This window comes from Castanea sativa, chromosome 4, assembly GCF_040712315.1.
Source record: "Castanea sativa cultivar Marrone di Chiusa Pesio chromosome 4, ASM4071231v1".
In the NCBI taxonomy this organism is placed as follows: Eukaryota; Viridiplantae; Streptophyta; class Magnoliopsida; order Fagales; family Fagaceae; genus Castanea; species Castanea sativa.
In genome coordinates, this window is record NC_134016.1 from 12839905 (window position 1) to 12856631 (window position 16727).

At 38.0% G+C, this 16727-nt stretch overlaps 1 pseudogene; it reads right to left on the minus strand.

The window, feature by feature from the left end:
• Positions 1–6664: 6664 nt before the first annotated feature.
• LOC142632458 (berberine bridge enzyme-like 8) lies at positions 6665–8204 on the minus strand (annotated as a pseudogene).
• Between the last annotated feature and the right edge of the window lie 8523 nt (positions 8205–16727).

Sequence of the window (16727 nt, forward strand, 5' to 3'; positions counted from 1 at the left end):
TAGTATGCAAAACTCCAAGAAATGATTACTTCCTTTTAGACATGGAGTTCCTCTGTCAGATGACCAAAGGCCTAAAACTCAAGAGGAAGAAAATATGATGAGACAAGTTCCCTATGCTTCTGCTGTGGGAAGTTTCATGTATGCCATGCTTTGTACTAGACCGGATATTTGTTATTCAGTTAGCATGGTCAGCCGATATCAATCAAATCTAGGACCAAAACATTGGCAAGCTGTAAAGCATATTCTCAAGTATCTACGAAGAACGAAAGGTTATATGCTTGTTTACCGTTGTGAAGATTTGATTCACATTGGCTATAAAGATTCGAATTTTCAGTCTGATCTAGATTTCAGAAAATCCACGTCGGGATGTGTTTTCACCTTGGGAGGTGGAGCCATAAGATGGAGGAGTGTTAAGCAATCTTGTATTATCGACTCTACCATGGGAGCCGAATATGTTGCTGCTTGTGATGCAGCAAAGGAGGCTGTTTGGTTTAAGAAATTCCTTTCTAATCTTGGTGTTATGAGAATTGAGCAAGTTCCTATTACGTTATTCTACGACAATAGTGGAGCGATTGCACAATCCAAAGATTCAAGAAATCACAAGAAAGGAAAGCACATAGAAAGAAAGTATTACATCATTCGAGACATTGTTGCTCGTGGAGATGTGGTAGTAGCAAAGATTGATGGTGCAAAGAATCTAGCGGATCCCTTTACCAAAGCCTTGCCTCAAAGGACTTTCGAGTCACATTTGGAGGAGATGGGAGTTAGATTAGTGCACAATAATCTTTAGAGCAAGTGGGAGATTGTTAGGATTTGTGCCCTTAAATCCTATTGTATGATGCTATGTATGTTATTATGTATGACATTATGTATGATTTAATGCTGTGTTTAATAAAGTTGATTTATTATTATCTAAAATAATAGTAACATGAATATTGGGACATTATCATTTAGTCCATGAGATGCATAGTACGTGATTTATGTGAAAAGTCACTAAAGATATAAATCACAAGTTCTTTGTAAACTCAGAATTTTAGTTTGTAGTCGGTGATGAAATTGAGCATGTCATCTGCGAAGACTATAACATATCAACTAAGATGATTTGTCTTGATCATGGAAATGGAGATTTCTAGTTGATATGTTGATATGTTTTAAGAGTTAAAACATATTGATAGGTTTGAGATTTATTATTTTCCTAACGACTGTCAAATGAATAATAAACTCACGACTTATATTTGCATGAACTCTTAATTCTGAGAGAACAATGGACTTAATCATGAGGTGTAAGTTGCTTTGATATATCAAGAGTGAGATTTAGAGTAACAGTCAAAATCTCAATATGTTAGGCAACCACATTTAATATTGATGGAACATATATTCTCAAGATGGAATTCATAGTCTCTTAACGGAGATATAAAATATTCCTTTGAGATAAGTTTAATGGGTTTGTTATTCAGAATGTTAGGCCTAACTACTTTAGTAAATAGTTACTAGAGTGTATATCTATGAAATTGGATTTCATAAATATATGATGAATAACTTGAAGGATTAAACCGGGTACTCAAGGATAAGATGTAGTAATTTACAAAGTGACAGTCTATATTTATGACTTTGTGTTACTACGAATATTTTATGAAGAGGTTATATGTACAATAAAGTCTTGAGATATAATTTATAGATAAAGCCTGGAGTGCAACTATATTTATATAGTGGTATTAAATATAGTTAATTGTAACTTTGGACTTGTCAAGAGTTAACAAAAAAGCCCAAGGCCCATTGGAGCTAGTGTCTTATTGGTCCATTTTAGTCCCACTCCAAGCCACACACTTAAGCCCAATTGGAAATGCCCAATTGGAAATGCCCAAAAGGTCAGCCCAATTAAATAATCGGTTTGACACAAAGGGAGAAACATACATAATTTTCTGTAGAGAATTGTAAAAAACACTATTGCGAAGTGGTGTAAGAAGTGTTAAACACTCCTTGACATTCTTCCTTTGGAACTGATTGAGTGACCACACATCTTGGGTGTTAGTGGAATTGGAGTGAAAATTCAAAGTGTTCCCAAGCGATTTTGATCTTCGATTTTGAAATTCACCGCTCCAAGGTACACTTTCTTGTTCTCAAATTCTGAAACCTATATAGTACATGTTAACTTTTATGAATGAAGTAGATCCGTTCTTTTTTCGCTGCGCACATGCATATTTTTATCAGAATATGCATCGTAAGAATATAGGACAAAAGAAAGCTATAAAATATCTAAGAAAAAGCTGCTACCATCGCATTGAATACTCTATAGCTAACTCTTTGGTCGCATTAATGAGGAAGTGATACTTGAACAGTGGTTTTTCAGTCTTATAGCTACTCCCAAAGATTTCAGGAAGGTACTGATGGGACAAGGATCAACACCAACAATCTGATCTACATGTGGAGGGTAGAGATAAAGGGGGAAGATAGTATAAAATAGAGGGGAGATCCAAAGAAGGGGGGATTGAAGAAAAAAAGAGAAAAACATTGTAAAGTGGAGAAGGATATTTGTAATCAGTCCTAAGAGAGAGAGATATAAGAATCACCCACCTCGGATTGTGTCTAATGACCATTTTCTTTTGCTAAATTCAGTTCACCTTTATTCTATTGTAATCTTGGCCCACTACGATTGTTGTTTAAACTCATTAGAACCTAGTTTTCTAATCCACTCTCTACAAATTCATTGTATTGGAATCTTTGGGCCTATTACCTTTCTTCCTTTGGGCTTAGGTCCCAAATTGTGACCTTATAATTGACGCCGTCTGTGGGACTTCCTTGTGTTTTAGTGAGTTTAACATTCAATTATGGTAGGTTCAGGCCTAAACCAAGCAAAGTCCATGGGGTCCCAGCGTCAGGACCATTTCCTCAATCTTGAACAAAGAAGGGACCGGAAGGAAATGTGCACACCACCCACACTAGTAGGAGCCAATCTCGAGGTGGGAGCCATGTCTCTCAAGAAGAGAATGCTAGAGCCATGCAACTGGAGATTGATCATTTGAAAAGAAAGTTGCATTGTGAACGATGGAGGCGGACTCCTTCCAATTCTGACTCCACTTCAGATGACAATGAGGATGGTAGTTACAGGTGCAAGTCAAGAACTCCCCCTAGTAAGTCTTTCTCATATGATAAGGAAAGCCTTCATGATCGCAAGAATAGGGGTTTATCTTCCAAAGGCTTGGGAAACGACGCTATGAGCAGAGCATTAAACCAGATCTCTAGGTCACCTTTTACGTGCAGAATTGAAGGAGGAAGACTTCCTCGTCGATTTACTCAACCATCATTCACCATGTATAATGGTCGAACAAACCCTGTAAAGCATGTGAGCCACTTCAACTAGAGGATGGCTGTGCACTCCAAGAATTAGGCCTTGATGTGTAAAGTATTCCCATTCAGTTTAGGGCCGGTGGCAATAAGGTAGTTTAATGGCTTGATGGCAGGTTCTATTGATTCCTTTAAAGAACTCATTTGGGCGTTTGGATCTCGCTTTATTACATGCAGTAGGGTTCCTCGGCCTTTAGATTCCTTGTTATCCATGATCATGCTAGAGGAGGAAACCCTAAAAACACACTGAGACAGATACTAAAAGATGTTCGATGAGATCGATTGGGACTTTGAAGATGTGGCCATAAAGACTTTCAAAGTCGGCCTACCTGCCAAGCATGATTTGAGGAAGTCACTAACTAAGAAGCCTGGAAGGAGTGTGCATCGGCTCATGGACCGTATTGACGAGTATAAGCGGGTCAAAAAGAATCAACAGCAGAGGAAGGGAAAGGCGAAGGTTATCCCTCAGGATAGGAGGGATTTCAGGTCGGACAAATACAATAGTAATCGGCTTCGAAGGGACTTTACGAGGCTGTTTGGGTCTACTGCCAATCAGGTGGTCAGCACAGTGTTCAAGGGACCAGTGCATCAAGTCTGAGAAAAGATTAAGAATGAAACATACTTTGAATGGACAAATATGACGGGAGGAGATCCTATGAAGCGCAATCAAAGCCTTCATTTTCAATACCACCAAGAGCGAAAGCACACCACAGAAGATTGCAGAACTTTGTGGAATCACCTAGAACAGTTAGTCCGAGTAAATTGAAGCATTTTCTACATCAATACAGTGGGCAAGGCGGTTAGGCTGAACCCAAACCTCAGAGAGACACTTCTTCAAGGCCTCCTTTGGGCACTATTAATGTCGTCTTTGCTGCTTTAGGGAGAACGGGTTTTCACCCCTTTAGGGTAATGTCTATAGCCAGGCCACCCACTAAGGACTCTAACCCTGAGTCGAAGAAGGCTAGGACGGAGATCCAATCGGCATTGAGCTTTTTAGATGAGGACAAAGCTGGAACAATACAGCCACATGACGATGCCCTGGTGGTCACCCTCAGGATTGAGGGGTATGATGTGAAAAAGGGTGTTGGTGGATTAGGACAGCGGAGTAGAAATTATGTATCCTGATTTGTACAAGGGGCTAAACTTGAAGCGTAAAGATTTGACAGCTTATGATTCATCTTTGTTAGGCTTTGATGGGGAAGTTGTTGTTCCAATGAGCCAAATTAGATTGCCCATGCAGGCCGGTTCAGAGGTGGTAGAGGTGGACTTCATTGTGGTGGATGCTTATTCTCCCTACATGGCCATTGTAGCAAGACCCTAGCTTCATGCCTTGGGAGCCGTTTCTTCAACCTTGCATTTGAAGGTGAACTATCCGCCTAGGGACCAAATTGAGGAGCTGGTTAGGAGCCAATTTGTTGCTAGGCAATGTCTGGTGGCTGCAATGATGCATCAGCTAAGAGTTAAGTCCTTAGCCTCCACTAAGAAGGGCTTATAGCAATCAAGGACTCCAGTGTTATCTATTGACGCTGTTTCAAAAGGGCCAAAGTGCGAAAAGTTAGAGCAATTCATTATTAATGATGACTCGGAAAAGTTCTTTCAAGCTGGAGCTCAGTTGCCTCCACAGGAGAAGGAAGAGCTAATAATATTCCTCAAGCAGAATATTGATGTGGTTGCATGGAGTGCTTATGAGGCTTCTGGGGTGGATCCAAGCTTTATTTGCTATTATCTAAATGTAAACCCAGTTGTAATCCCTAGAAAACAACCACCTCGCCCTCATTTAAAGAGCATTCGGAGGCTATTAAGGAGAAGATGATCAAACTTAAGTAGGCCGGGGCTATTAAAGAGGTGTTTTATCCTAAGTGGCTTGCTAATACTGTAGTGGTGAAAAAGAAGAATGGAAAATGGTGAGTATGTATGGACTTCAGATTGCTCGTTCTAAGCATGGCATCCCTCTCACTCAGACTAAGTATGCCTCAAATGTCTTGCATAGGTTCAACATGGAAAATTCCAAGCCTGTGAAGACTCCTTGTTTTTCCTCTTCTCATTTAGTGCCTTTTTCTGGTGTTGCCTTGCCTGATCCCACTGAATACAGGAGTATGGTTGGTGCTTTTCAGTACCTTACCTTTACCAAACCTGATCTTGCTTTCAGTGTGCATTAACTCTTTCAATTCATGGGCAAGCCTACCTCAGTGCACTTGGAAGCTGCTAAGCGTGTTCTGAGATATCTCAGGGGCACCTTGCATCATGGTATTTGCTTCTCCCTGTCCATTGACCCTCACTGCTTTCTCTAATGCAGATTGGGTAAAGGACCCTACTGACAAACGCTCTACCACTGGTTTGTTGGTTTTCCTTGGTCCCAATCCCATTTCATGGTCTGCTAAGAAGCAACAAACTGTGTCTCGCTCCTCTACTGAGGTTGAGTATAAAGCCTTGGCTACTTCTGCTGCTGAAATTTCCTGGCTACGCATTTTGTTCAAAGAACTCAGGATCTTTCTTTCTTATGTTCCTGTCATTTGGTGCAATAATGTGTCTGCTATTGCCCTTTCTGCCAATCCTGTTTTCCATTCCAGGACTAAACACTTGGAGGTTGATTATCATTATGTCCGTGAGAAGGTTCTTCACAAAGATCTCAAAATTGGTTGTGTCTCTGGTAAGGATAACTTAGCTGACATCTTCACAAAGCCTTTACCTGCTCCTCCATTTTTCTTCTTTCGTTCCAAACTCCTGGTGGATTCTTCCCCCTGTCGTTAGAGGGGGGATGTTGAAGAAGAAGATCAAGGCAAAGGCTCAACAGTTCAGATACAGAACCAAACGCATCGTTTGGTGTCATAAGAATTAGTCTGTGAGTCAAGCACATCGTTTCATTAAAGTCATAAGTGATGCGCACCGTTTTGGTTTATGTTTTGGTGCATCTACCTTCAATCCTAAACGGTGTCGTCTTGGGCAGTTTCAAATGTCAGTTATTATGGCGCGAAGAACAGTTATGGTTGAGCTGGTTTCTCCGTGAATCTTAGCGCATAGTTTGGATCTTAATCTATACTGCTATTGGCATTGATTGTAACAATAAATAGAGTAGTTCATTTTTTATGTAATTAAGCTTTCAGTAATTCAATCTTTTCAATCAAGAAGATATTTTCTTCTCTCTCTCTCTCTCTCTCTCTCTCTTCTTCACTGTTCTTCTTCTTTGTTGTTTTCTCTGTGATTTTCATTGTTTTTCTAAGCTCACAGACTTACATAAACAAAGGTTTACTCTATATACAAATCTCTTTACTAAGCACATCAAAGAAGCAATCAAATTGCAGACAACATTCCACTTCCGCTAGTATGGAAGAGTAGGGATGCTCTGTTCATTCCTAAAGAAGTTACCAGGATCAACCTTAGTCTTAATTTTTACCAGCCTGTCAAAATTACCATTGAAATACTTGATCCCATAAGCTCTTCCTTCTTTGTAACTTGCCTTACCATTATGGTTATTAATACCCAAGTCAAGATCTTTATAGTTGAAATATGCATCCCTTGGATTCTTGGACACAAATGGGGTCATGAAACTGTAAAGCTTTCTTGTCAAATTTATATAGTAATCTGTCACCTTCTTTCCACCCTCATTCCAATTTGCTAAATATTGAATCTTTGCCAGGTTCCCTGCTCGATGTGGGAAAGGAGTTGCCTCAGCTGGAATCTCACTTATTCTTCCCCCATAAGGATTGAATGCCAGTGTCACGTACTCTAGCTCAATCAATTTCTTCCAAATCAACTCCAGACCATCCTTTGGAATGGGCTCCTTCAAATAGTCCGATTTCCTCTTCAAGCAAGACACTGTTTGAGGTACCTGACTAAGCAAAATTTCGTTTGGTGTGCCAAGATCGAAGTTTGTCCAAAAAAGCACAGATTGAACCCAGCTCGTTTCATTGCAATCTGTTTTTTTTAAACCCAATTCAGGAAAGCTCTTGTTCATGATCGAGAGAAGTTGCTCAGAGTCACCAAGGAAAAGAGCAATAAAAGTAGCTCTTCCAGTCTTCTTTCCATTAGTGCCATTTACTATGTCCAAGATAAGCCTAATGAAAAGGTTTTCATCCAGCTTATCTGCAACATGCTGCCACTCAAACACAATGTCCGTGGCATTTTGTTCCAAAGTTTTTGTTACTTTGGAAGCAGTCACTATTTCTGGAACACGTACAAGTTTGATTTTATATGACACAACCACTCCAAAACTAGCTCCTCCACCACCTCTAATAGCCCAAAACAAATCTTCTCCCATAGATTCTCTGTTGTGAAGTGTGCCATTGACATCAACAAGTTGTGCATCGATAATGTTATCGACTGAGAGGCCATACTTCCTCATCATATTACCATAGCCACCTCCACTAAAGTGGCCTCCAACACCAACAGTGGGACAAACCCCAGCTGGGAAACCATGAGTTTTGCTTTTCTCATAGATTCTGTAGTAAAGTTCACCAAGAGTTGCTCCTGCTTGAACCCAAGCGGTCTTACTTTACATATCAATATGAATGGATCGGAGATTGAACATATCAAGGACAAAGAATGGGACTTCTGACACATAAGATACACCCTCATAGTCATGGCCTCCACTTCGGATTTTTCATTTGGAGGTCTTGCTTTTGAGCACAAACAATGGCTGCTTGAATATGAGACTCATGCAAAGCAGTGAGAATGAGAAAAGGTTTCTGGGTAGTGGTCGTGTTGAATCGAAGGTTTCGAATGTAAGCTTGCAAAATAGAGAAGTAGGAATCATTGTTTGGAGTATATATCGCTGCAGAGATTGGATGAGAGGGCTGAGAATGTTTTAAAAGACACTGAATAAAGGACTCAGAAGACGATCCTTGCGATGAATTTCCCATATCTGACATATTGGATTGGGCCTAGAAATAAAAGTTGAGTTTTACTTGAATCTATTGAAAAGAATTGAAAAACTAGATGTCAATAATCTAGTTAAGTGTAGACCTAAGTGGCAGCAAAATAATGTTGAAGAGGCGTGCAAGTTGACAACTCACAAAGCCGGGTGTCAAAGCCTTCAGTCCAAGAGCATCTCATTTACAAATGTAATGTTGTAACTGACCTAAAGGTCTCTTTGGATTGAGGGGAAGGAGAGAGAGTAGAGAGGAGTAGAGTACCGTTAGTTGAAAAAGTGAAAATAAGCTAATTTTAGGCAAAATCTACTTTATTCTACTCTACTTTTCCTCCATTTCCCTCAATCCAAACAGACCATAAGCCTCTATATAAGCCATGCAATGTAACTTAAAAACAATGACTAGAATTGCAATGAAATTGAATTATTTCAAGAGCAATACTCTATTGTTTGTCGTGCCCCTTATCTCTTGTAGCCACATGATTAAAAACTTGCACCCAACAATTTTGGTATCCGAGCTAGGCAGCCAGCCCCCCTTTTGTCCTAAAATTCTAAATCATACATATACACAAACCATAAATTATGGCAGCAAGTACAAGTACATCCACTTTCAATTATGCCCAAAACATTGTTCCCATCTTCACCAGTGAGAGCTATGATTTTTGGAGCACACAAATAAAGGCACTCTTTCATCTCACAAGATTTGTGGGATTTAATTGAAGAAGGCTATGAACAGCTAGAAGATCTATCAACTTGGACAGTAGTAAAGCAAAAGGAGTACAAGCAAAGAGATACAAGGGCTCTACTCTTAATCCAATGGGTAAGTAGAACTAGTTTTCCTAGAATATCGGGTGCAAAAAATCTAAAGAAGCATTTGAAATTTTGAAAAAGCAATTTAGTGGTTATAATAAAGTGATTTCTATTAAACTACAAAATTTTTGGAGAGAATTTGATAATTTACAAATGAAAGAAAATGAAACTGTGTAAGAATTTTTCCCAAAAGTTTCAGTAATAATAAATCAAATTAGAAGGTATGGAGATAATAAAAATGATAAAAAAAATTGTAGAGAAAATATTAGTTTGTCAATAAAAATTGAGCATGTGGTTGCTGCAATTGAAGAGGCCAAAGACTTATCAAACCTTACAATAGATGAGCTTTGTGGATCCCTTGAAGCACATGAAAAAAGGATGTGCAGATTTTCTACCAAGAATATGTTTTAATATGCCTTTCTAGGTTAGGTTTAAGTTTTTGTATGTTTAAAATGCATGTTAGGTGGTTAGAATCTCCGTTTTAAACTTCTGCTCTATTTCTGTGTTGTTAGGTTTTCTAGGCAAGGGCTTGCGTACACATAATCTTGCCAGTGCATTCAGGCTTGATTATGCGTACGCAGGCCTGTTCTTGCGTGCGTGAACCGCTGCCCAGAAACCCTAATTTTTGTTTGTTTGTTTTGCCTCTGCCTTAACATGTTGTCTTGTTTAGTTTCTTTTCTATGTTCTTGCGCTTCCAAAGTCTATGTTTCACATGCTTGTTTGTTTACTTACTATCATATGTTTAGATTAGGGTTTCTTAGTTTTAATGTTATGCCATTCATTCACATGTCCATGAATTAATGTCATAGGTGTTGTGTTGTTGAAAGGTAAGTGAAGGTAAGTCATGCATTGATATGAACATGCATTTGGTGATGTATGTCATTTGAATATTTGTTTTATGTCCAAATTGCATGGTTTATATGATCTTGTGATTGTTATGAAACCTTGCTTCCATGATCAAGTTTGCTGCCTTGTTTTAGATGTATGATAGGGTTTTCACATGCTAGATGAATGCTAGGGTTTCTTATATGTGGTTTGTCTCTCTCTTGCTTTAGGATAGATAACTATGTGTTTTGGTATAAAAATGTCATGTTGTATGTTAGATGCTTAATTAGTGTGTGTGTGTGAGTTTAGAATATAAGTGTTAAATAGTTTTTAATAGGGTTAAAACATAAGACACGATAATGGGAAGCCAACCTTAGGGTTGGGCGATCTTGGGTGTATAATAGCTTCCTAAGAGCGTACCTAAACTCCGAATCCATACTCTGGTAGTAAGATCAAAGGTTCTTCCTCGAGAGGACACTATATATATAGTTCCTAAACCATTGCAAAAATTAGGTGGCGACTCCCCTTCTTGTGTCCACAATGCCAAAAAAACAAATTTATTATTTTGCCATCTAGGATGTCATGTGGATTGCCATGTGGTCTAAACTTATATATATAACCAAGGATATTTAACTTTTGGTTGACTTCATAATAATTTATCATCTAAGTTTTTGAATTAAGATTCTATTATATATTTGACTTTTGGTTGCCTTCATTAGTTTTTAATTTCATCAAAGAAATTTCAACAAATTTGTCATTAACAGGTTGGAAAATTTTCAAACCACCGCCAACCCACTTACATTTAAAAACAACATGTCGGTTGAAAATGTAGACAGTTTTGACTCGGCTGATTGGACGGGTTTTTAATTTTCTATTTATGGATAAATTTAAGAAATCATAATTTTTTTTGTAAATCCTATAAATCATTGAAGAAATCATAGAAAGTGACCTACTTTCTCATAGATCAAAATATACATGTCTTAAACTAGGAGTGTTTCCTAAAGTTTTCACCAAGAAGAAGAAGAAGAAGAAGTTATGAATGTATGCATCCCCGTCACTATGTGTGCATACAAATATTTTGGAGAAAGTACTATTCATTTTTCATATTAACAAGTTTAAATCATAGAGTTAACCACATACATACATACATACATACATACAGACATACATACATATATGTATACATACATACATATATATATATATATATATATGTATATATATAAGTTGAGTTCAAGTTACACACTCAAGCTACACTCGGGTTAGGATCAAGCTACACTCAATATGTTTTTATTGGGCTTGAATTTTGAAAATTCTACCGCTATATTATATATTATTCTTATACCCTACATATTGGAAAAATTTCAAGATAATATGAAATCAATGACTATGTTATCAATCAAATGTTTAAATTTTAAGTTTTTATATTTTAAAATTGTATATAAAAGATGAGTTTATAGATTGAATAGTAAATAGTATTTGATTGGTATAAATTTTGGCATGTGCCTTGTGAACATAAAGAACATATAATCCAACAATGGGAGATTAAAAATATTAATCTAATAAAAGTTATTAGGTAATGTATCATTGCATAGAGTTTCACCAAGAGTAACTTGATCTTAACCCATAATAGAGACTAGTTTGGATAGAATCCTTCAAATTGCTTTGAAATGAAGTTCTCTAATTATTATTTTTTTTTAAAGCCCACTTTAATGGTGACATGTATTTCCAACCACACACCCATGGTTTGAGATTTTTTTTTATAAAATAAAACTCAACTGACCTAACTTAACCATAGGTGCTGCAGGGATTAGTTGGGTCAAGTTGGAAGGATACATGTTTCATTTTAAAGTAATCCAAAGAGTTTCTTTACAAAATAGTCCCTATTAAAACATGAGAATTGTTACATCTACAATATTTTCACAATACTTTTGCAATAGATCTTGAGTAGTAAGTTGTTATTGGTTATAATTGGAACCCACTACTGAAATTACTTTTATTTTTCCACCAAGACTAGATAGTAACAACTTGCCAATTAAGATCGAACAAAGTTTGGTTACAAACTTGGTTATAGCCAAGGACTATAATTCCCACTAAAAAAAAAATTAACACGACTACATGTTTTGAAAATATAGCAATTGGATTACATGTTTGTGAGAGTCCCTTTTCGTATAGTATCCAGGCCCAAGTTTAAACAAGGACCCCAGACTCCCTAATTGTAGTTTGAAGGGATTGGACTTGGTCTACCGCAGCTAAATGATCTGTTTAAAGACCAAGTGGTGCATAGGGCGAGACTCCTGCAATACACATACACTAGCAATCGAGAATATACGTATTGATTAGCAAGAAAACAGCAGGGCAGACAAATGTAATAAAAGAAAAAATGAAATAATTGCTCAGGATCCTGAAATCAGTGGGGAAATATTTCATTGATTTTTTTAGTTATGGATTACAATGAGCTCACCAAGACTAAATGCAAGGTTCAAGCAAGCTCAAAAATTACAAACTTGGATGACTCTTTTAGTTCTCCAAGATTTGCAAAGTTTGAATCCTTTTGAATCCAAGCATGTGCTCTGGACGGCTGTTTCTGGGATACCGGGAGATATTTCCCTGTTTTCTTTGAGTTTTACATAATTTTTTCTTAATGATTCTATTTGTTCTTTTTCCTGCCGAATGCCACCCCAACATTGGCTGCTCTCCCCCCTTTTATAGTGTCACATTAGGGTTTCGGGGTACCATTGATTCTTCCCCCCTTGGCCCCCTGGGAACTAGAGCCCTCTATTTGTCTCAACTCTTCTAACAACTGCTCATTTCCTTATTTTCTATAGCTCCCTTCTTTTGATGTTTTTTTCCTTGAAAGTGTCTTGCTGACCTTCTATTCTGAGATGCCTTTGCCTTCCAAGTCCCCTTCTTTGTCTGTCTTCTCTTTTCAGGCTTACCCCCTTTTAGCCGCCCATTCCTTTTGTCATTTTTCCCAGTAAGTGAAATCTTCTTCTGGGAAAACCGAAGTCATTTCCTTTCATGGATTTCTTATTCTGGGTTCTCGAGACACCGACTTCCTACCCCTGAGCCGTTGCTTTCCAACTCCTCAGGCCTTGCGCTATATTATTGGTTATTTCGAGAAAAGGCCCATCTGTTTCTTGTTCCTAGTACCTTTTGAACTGTCTTAATCTTCCTTTAGCCGTGCTGTACATCCAAAGGTCCCAGGCAACCCCCCAGCGTCCTTCCCCAGCTCATTTTTCTTTCTCTGGTCTTGGCGGGCTGAATTCTTTTCTTTCCCCTCTTTGTTTTCCTATGGACTCCTTGCTCCCTTTTGGGCCTTAGGTCCATCATCTCTCTTTCTTTTGTAGCCCCAATCTTCCTCTTCTTTTTCAATTTTTTATTTCCCATGGATTGGCCCAATGTACCACCTCCTTGGGCCTTTTATCATGTTTTCTTTTATATATATATATATATATATATATATATATATATATATATATATATATATATATATATATATATATATATTTTAGACCTCAACAATGTTCTTAACAAATATATTAAATTTTGTGTCAATTAGTGGTGGCTCTAAAAATTTTTATTAGGGTGGTCACTTAGAAATTTAATCATACAAAATTTAATAAAGTGATAACTTCAATATTTGCTATAGCTGCGAGTCAAGTTGCTAAGGAGAGCAAAATTGGTGCGACTGCAAAGCTAAAAAGAGTATAATTGTCATTACCATCAAGGAGAACTTACAACTACAATATTTTTTTTAGTACTATTTTTTAAGGAAAAATGAAGGATAAACTACATTTTTGGTTCCAAACCTTTGTACCATATGTCAATTTAGTTCCTAATGTTTCAAATGTGTCGATTTAGTCCTTAACATTTTGGTGTTGTGTCAAAATGATCCCTACCGTTAAACTACGGATGAAAAATGCCGGTGTGGCTAATGGCTTAAATAAAAATTATTTTAATGCCACCAAGGTTGCCATGTGGACTGCCACTTGTCTTAAACTAAAAAAAAAAGAACCAATCCACCTGTAATCAACACATTATCTTCAATCTCATTTTCTCTTGGTTCTTTTTCATTGTTCCAATCAAATTTATCTAGAAATGATCACTTAAAAAACAACACAGAATAATAAATTAAACATCAGCCACCAAGAAAAAATCTCATTTACTTGACATCCAAATAAAAAACAAAAACCCAAAACAGGCCACTTGATTTTTTTTATTTTTTATTCAAAGAGCATAGTGCCTAACAGTAAAATACACTATAATATATACTAGTATAATTCAATCTTTATGAAGAAAACAAACAAATAAAAAACAAAATAGAAGCTTTACTAATTTTGAGTTCATAATTTTTTTTTTTTAAAGTTCATCAAAAATAAAAAAGAAGCTTTGCCGTCTAAAGTTTAACACATTGCCCGCTACGGTGGGGATTTTGATTCATTCATATTAGATGAGAATATAAAAAGGGTATAAACTTTTTCAGCTTTCCATGAGAAAGGATTTTCGTACTTGTCAAAGCCAAGCATATCTTGAGTTGATGGAGCACTTCATGCTGAGACAGTTGAGGACGAGATGGATCTCGTTGTTGGAGATCAGGCCATTCTAAATCGAGTGGTAGGGCTGGAAGGCGTTGAGAAGCTTGGAGGCTTAGTCGTATCTGGGGGCTAGCAGTCTAGGAGGCGATTCAACTTCTCACTGGTGAAAGCAACGACTTCTCTCCTCTCTGGCAAGGTTTCACACAAATTACAATGCAAAGAGAAGTATTAGTGCTTTTGGTTTTTGGCCTCTGTATGGATGCCAAGAAATTGAGATGTTTTCTTGGTGGCTGGGGCTTTAATTTTTGGTTGGGTTTCTTGTTGCAAGTGTTTGTTTCAGCCAAAATGGCCCATTAGCATTAATTTTTAAACATTATAATTAGTAGGTACTGTTTCTAAACTATATTTTTTACTAACATCTCGAGTCTAAGAGGGTTGATTTTAGGCTATAAATCGAGTCTCAAAAACTCGATTTTCATGGTCAGATCAAGTCTGATGTGGCATTTTTTCCACGTGGGCTCTACCTGAAAATCGAGTATCTAACACTCGATTTATAACTTTCACTTGTTTTTTTTTTTCCTTATCTTTTTTTCTGAGTTTCATTTCCTCATTGCATCTGTCTTCCGGCACAAGGTCAGCCACCACAGGCTCATCGCCGTCGACCAGCAGCGCGACCCAGGCAGCGCTACCCAGGCGGCGCCGGCCCCTGCGGGTCTGGGTCGCGACCTGTGTTGCGCGCCTGGGTCTTGCGCCTGGGTCGCGACCCAGGTCACGCAGGGGTCGCGACCTAGGCCGCGTGACCCAGGTCACGACCCAGATCGCGACCCAGGTCTTGCAAGAGGTCCCAACCCAGGCCGCGCAACCCAGGTCGCGACCCAGATCGCAACCCAGGTCGCGCAGGGGTCGCGACCCAGGCACGCAAGTCGCAACCTAGGTCGCGACCCAGGTCTCGCAAGGGTCGTAACCCAGGTGGCGCGACCTGGGTCGTACGCCTAGGTCGTGACCCAGATCGCGACCTAGGTGGCTCGACCCAGAGATTTCTGGGTTTTTTTTTTTTTGGGTGGTTTGTAAATCGAGTCTCTAAGACTCGATTTTCAGGTGGTCACCACGTGGATAAAATTCCACATCAGACGTGATAGACCTTGGAAATCGAGTCTTTGAGACTCAATTTTGACCCCCAAAATCGACTCTCTTACACTCGAGATGTTAGAATTATATTTACTTTCGCACCAATGCCTACTAACTATATTCTTCAGCAACTGTGACTAATTGCCCATTTTGGCCGTTTGTTTCTGAAGAAAGTACAAAGAGAAAAGTGTAAAAGAGAAGAAAAATGAGATTGAAAGTATGGTGTACATGTGGATTGGATTTTATTTTTTCAAGTCCATATGTCATTCTAGGTGGCATGAAAATAATTTTTTATTAAAGTTGTTAACTATTTCAGTATTTTTCATCCATAACTTAACGATAGAGACCATTTTGACATAATACAAAAAATGTTAGGGCTAAATTGACACATTTGAAACGTTAGGGTCCAAATTGATATATTGTAAAAAGGTTAAGGACCAAATATATAGTTTACCCAAAAATGAAATTAGAAATTATTTCTTATCGAAAAATTGAACGGGCTACAAATATGAATGATTAGCTATTTTTAACTTTTTGTCTTATAACAGGCTTTTTGTTGAATAATTTCGTTTACTTGTTGCTGTTTGGTTTTGTCTTGTTTTTGTTTAGTTTATGTTTGTTGTTATTTGAGCTAATATTTATTGTTGTTATTTGAGCTATGTATGTATGTATGTATGTATAAAATGGATTAAGGATTATGTTTGGGGGCAGAATTAATTTTGAAATAATGCTACGTCCTCAACATTTTTACAATAAATTTTATGTAAAAATTTGTTATTGGTAAGTAAAAAAATAAGGACATAGATTTCCTCCAAACAAGTTTGCAGCAACTGCTGCAAACAAGGACAGTTGTCAATTAAATAAGAAGACAACTAAGCAATCACTTAAGCAAGGGTCATGTGTGGATTGCTGTTAACCCTAACGTTAACAGCGTTAGGCAGAGTCTTCTCCTCAAACAGCCTCACGCCTCTCCCTCATCTCCTCCACCCTTGTGATCTCAGCAAACTCAGACCGGCAAGAGCTTGGGAGGCGGAATTGATGACGGCCAAAGCCTAACGTTAACAGCATCTCTCTCATCTAAACTGGACAGCCCCTCTCTCTCTCTCTCTCCTCAAACTCCTCAAACCCGCGTCTCAACCTTCTCACCTCTGTCTTGGGAGGCAGAATCGACGGCAGCCACATGCAGTGGCCGCTGATCTCACCGAGTACAACTT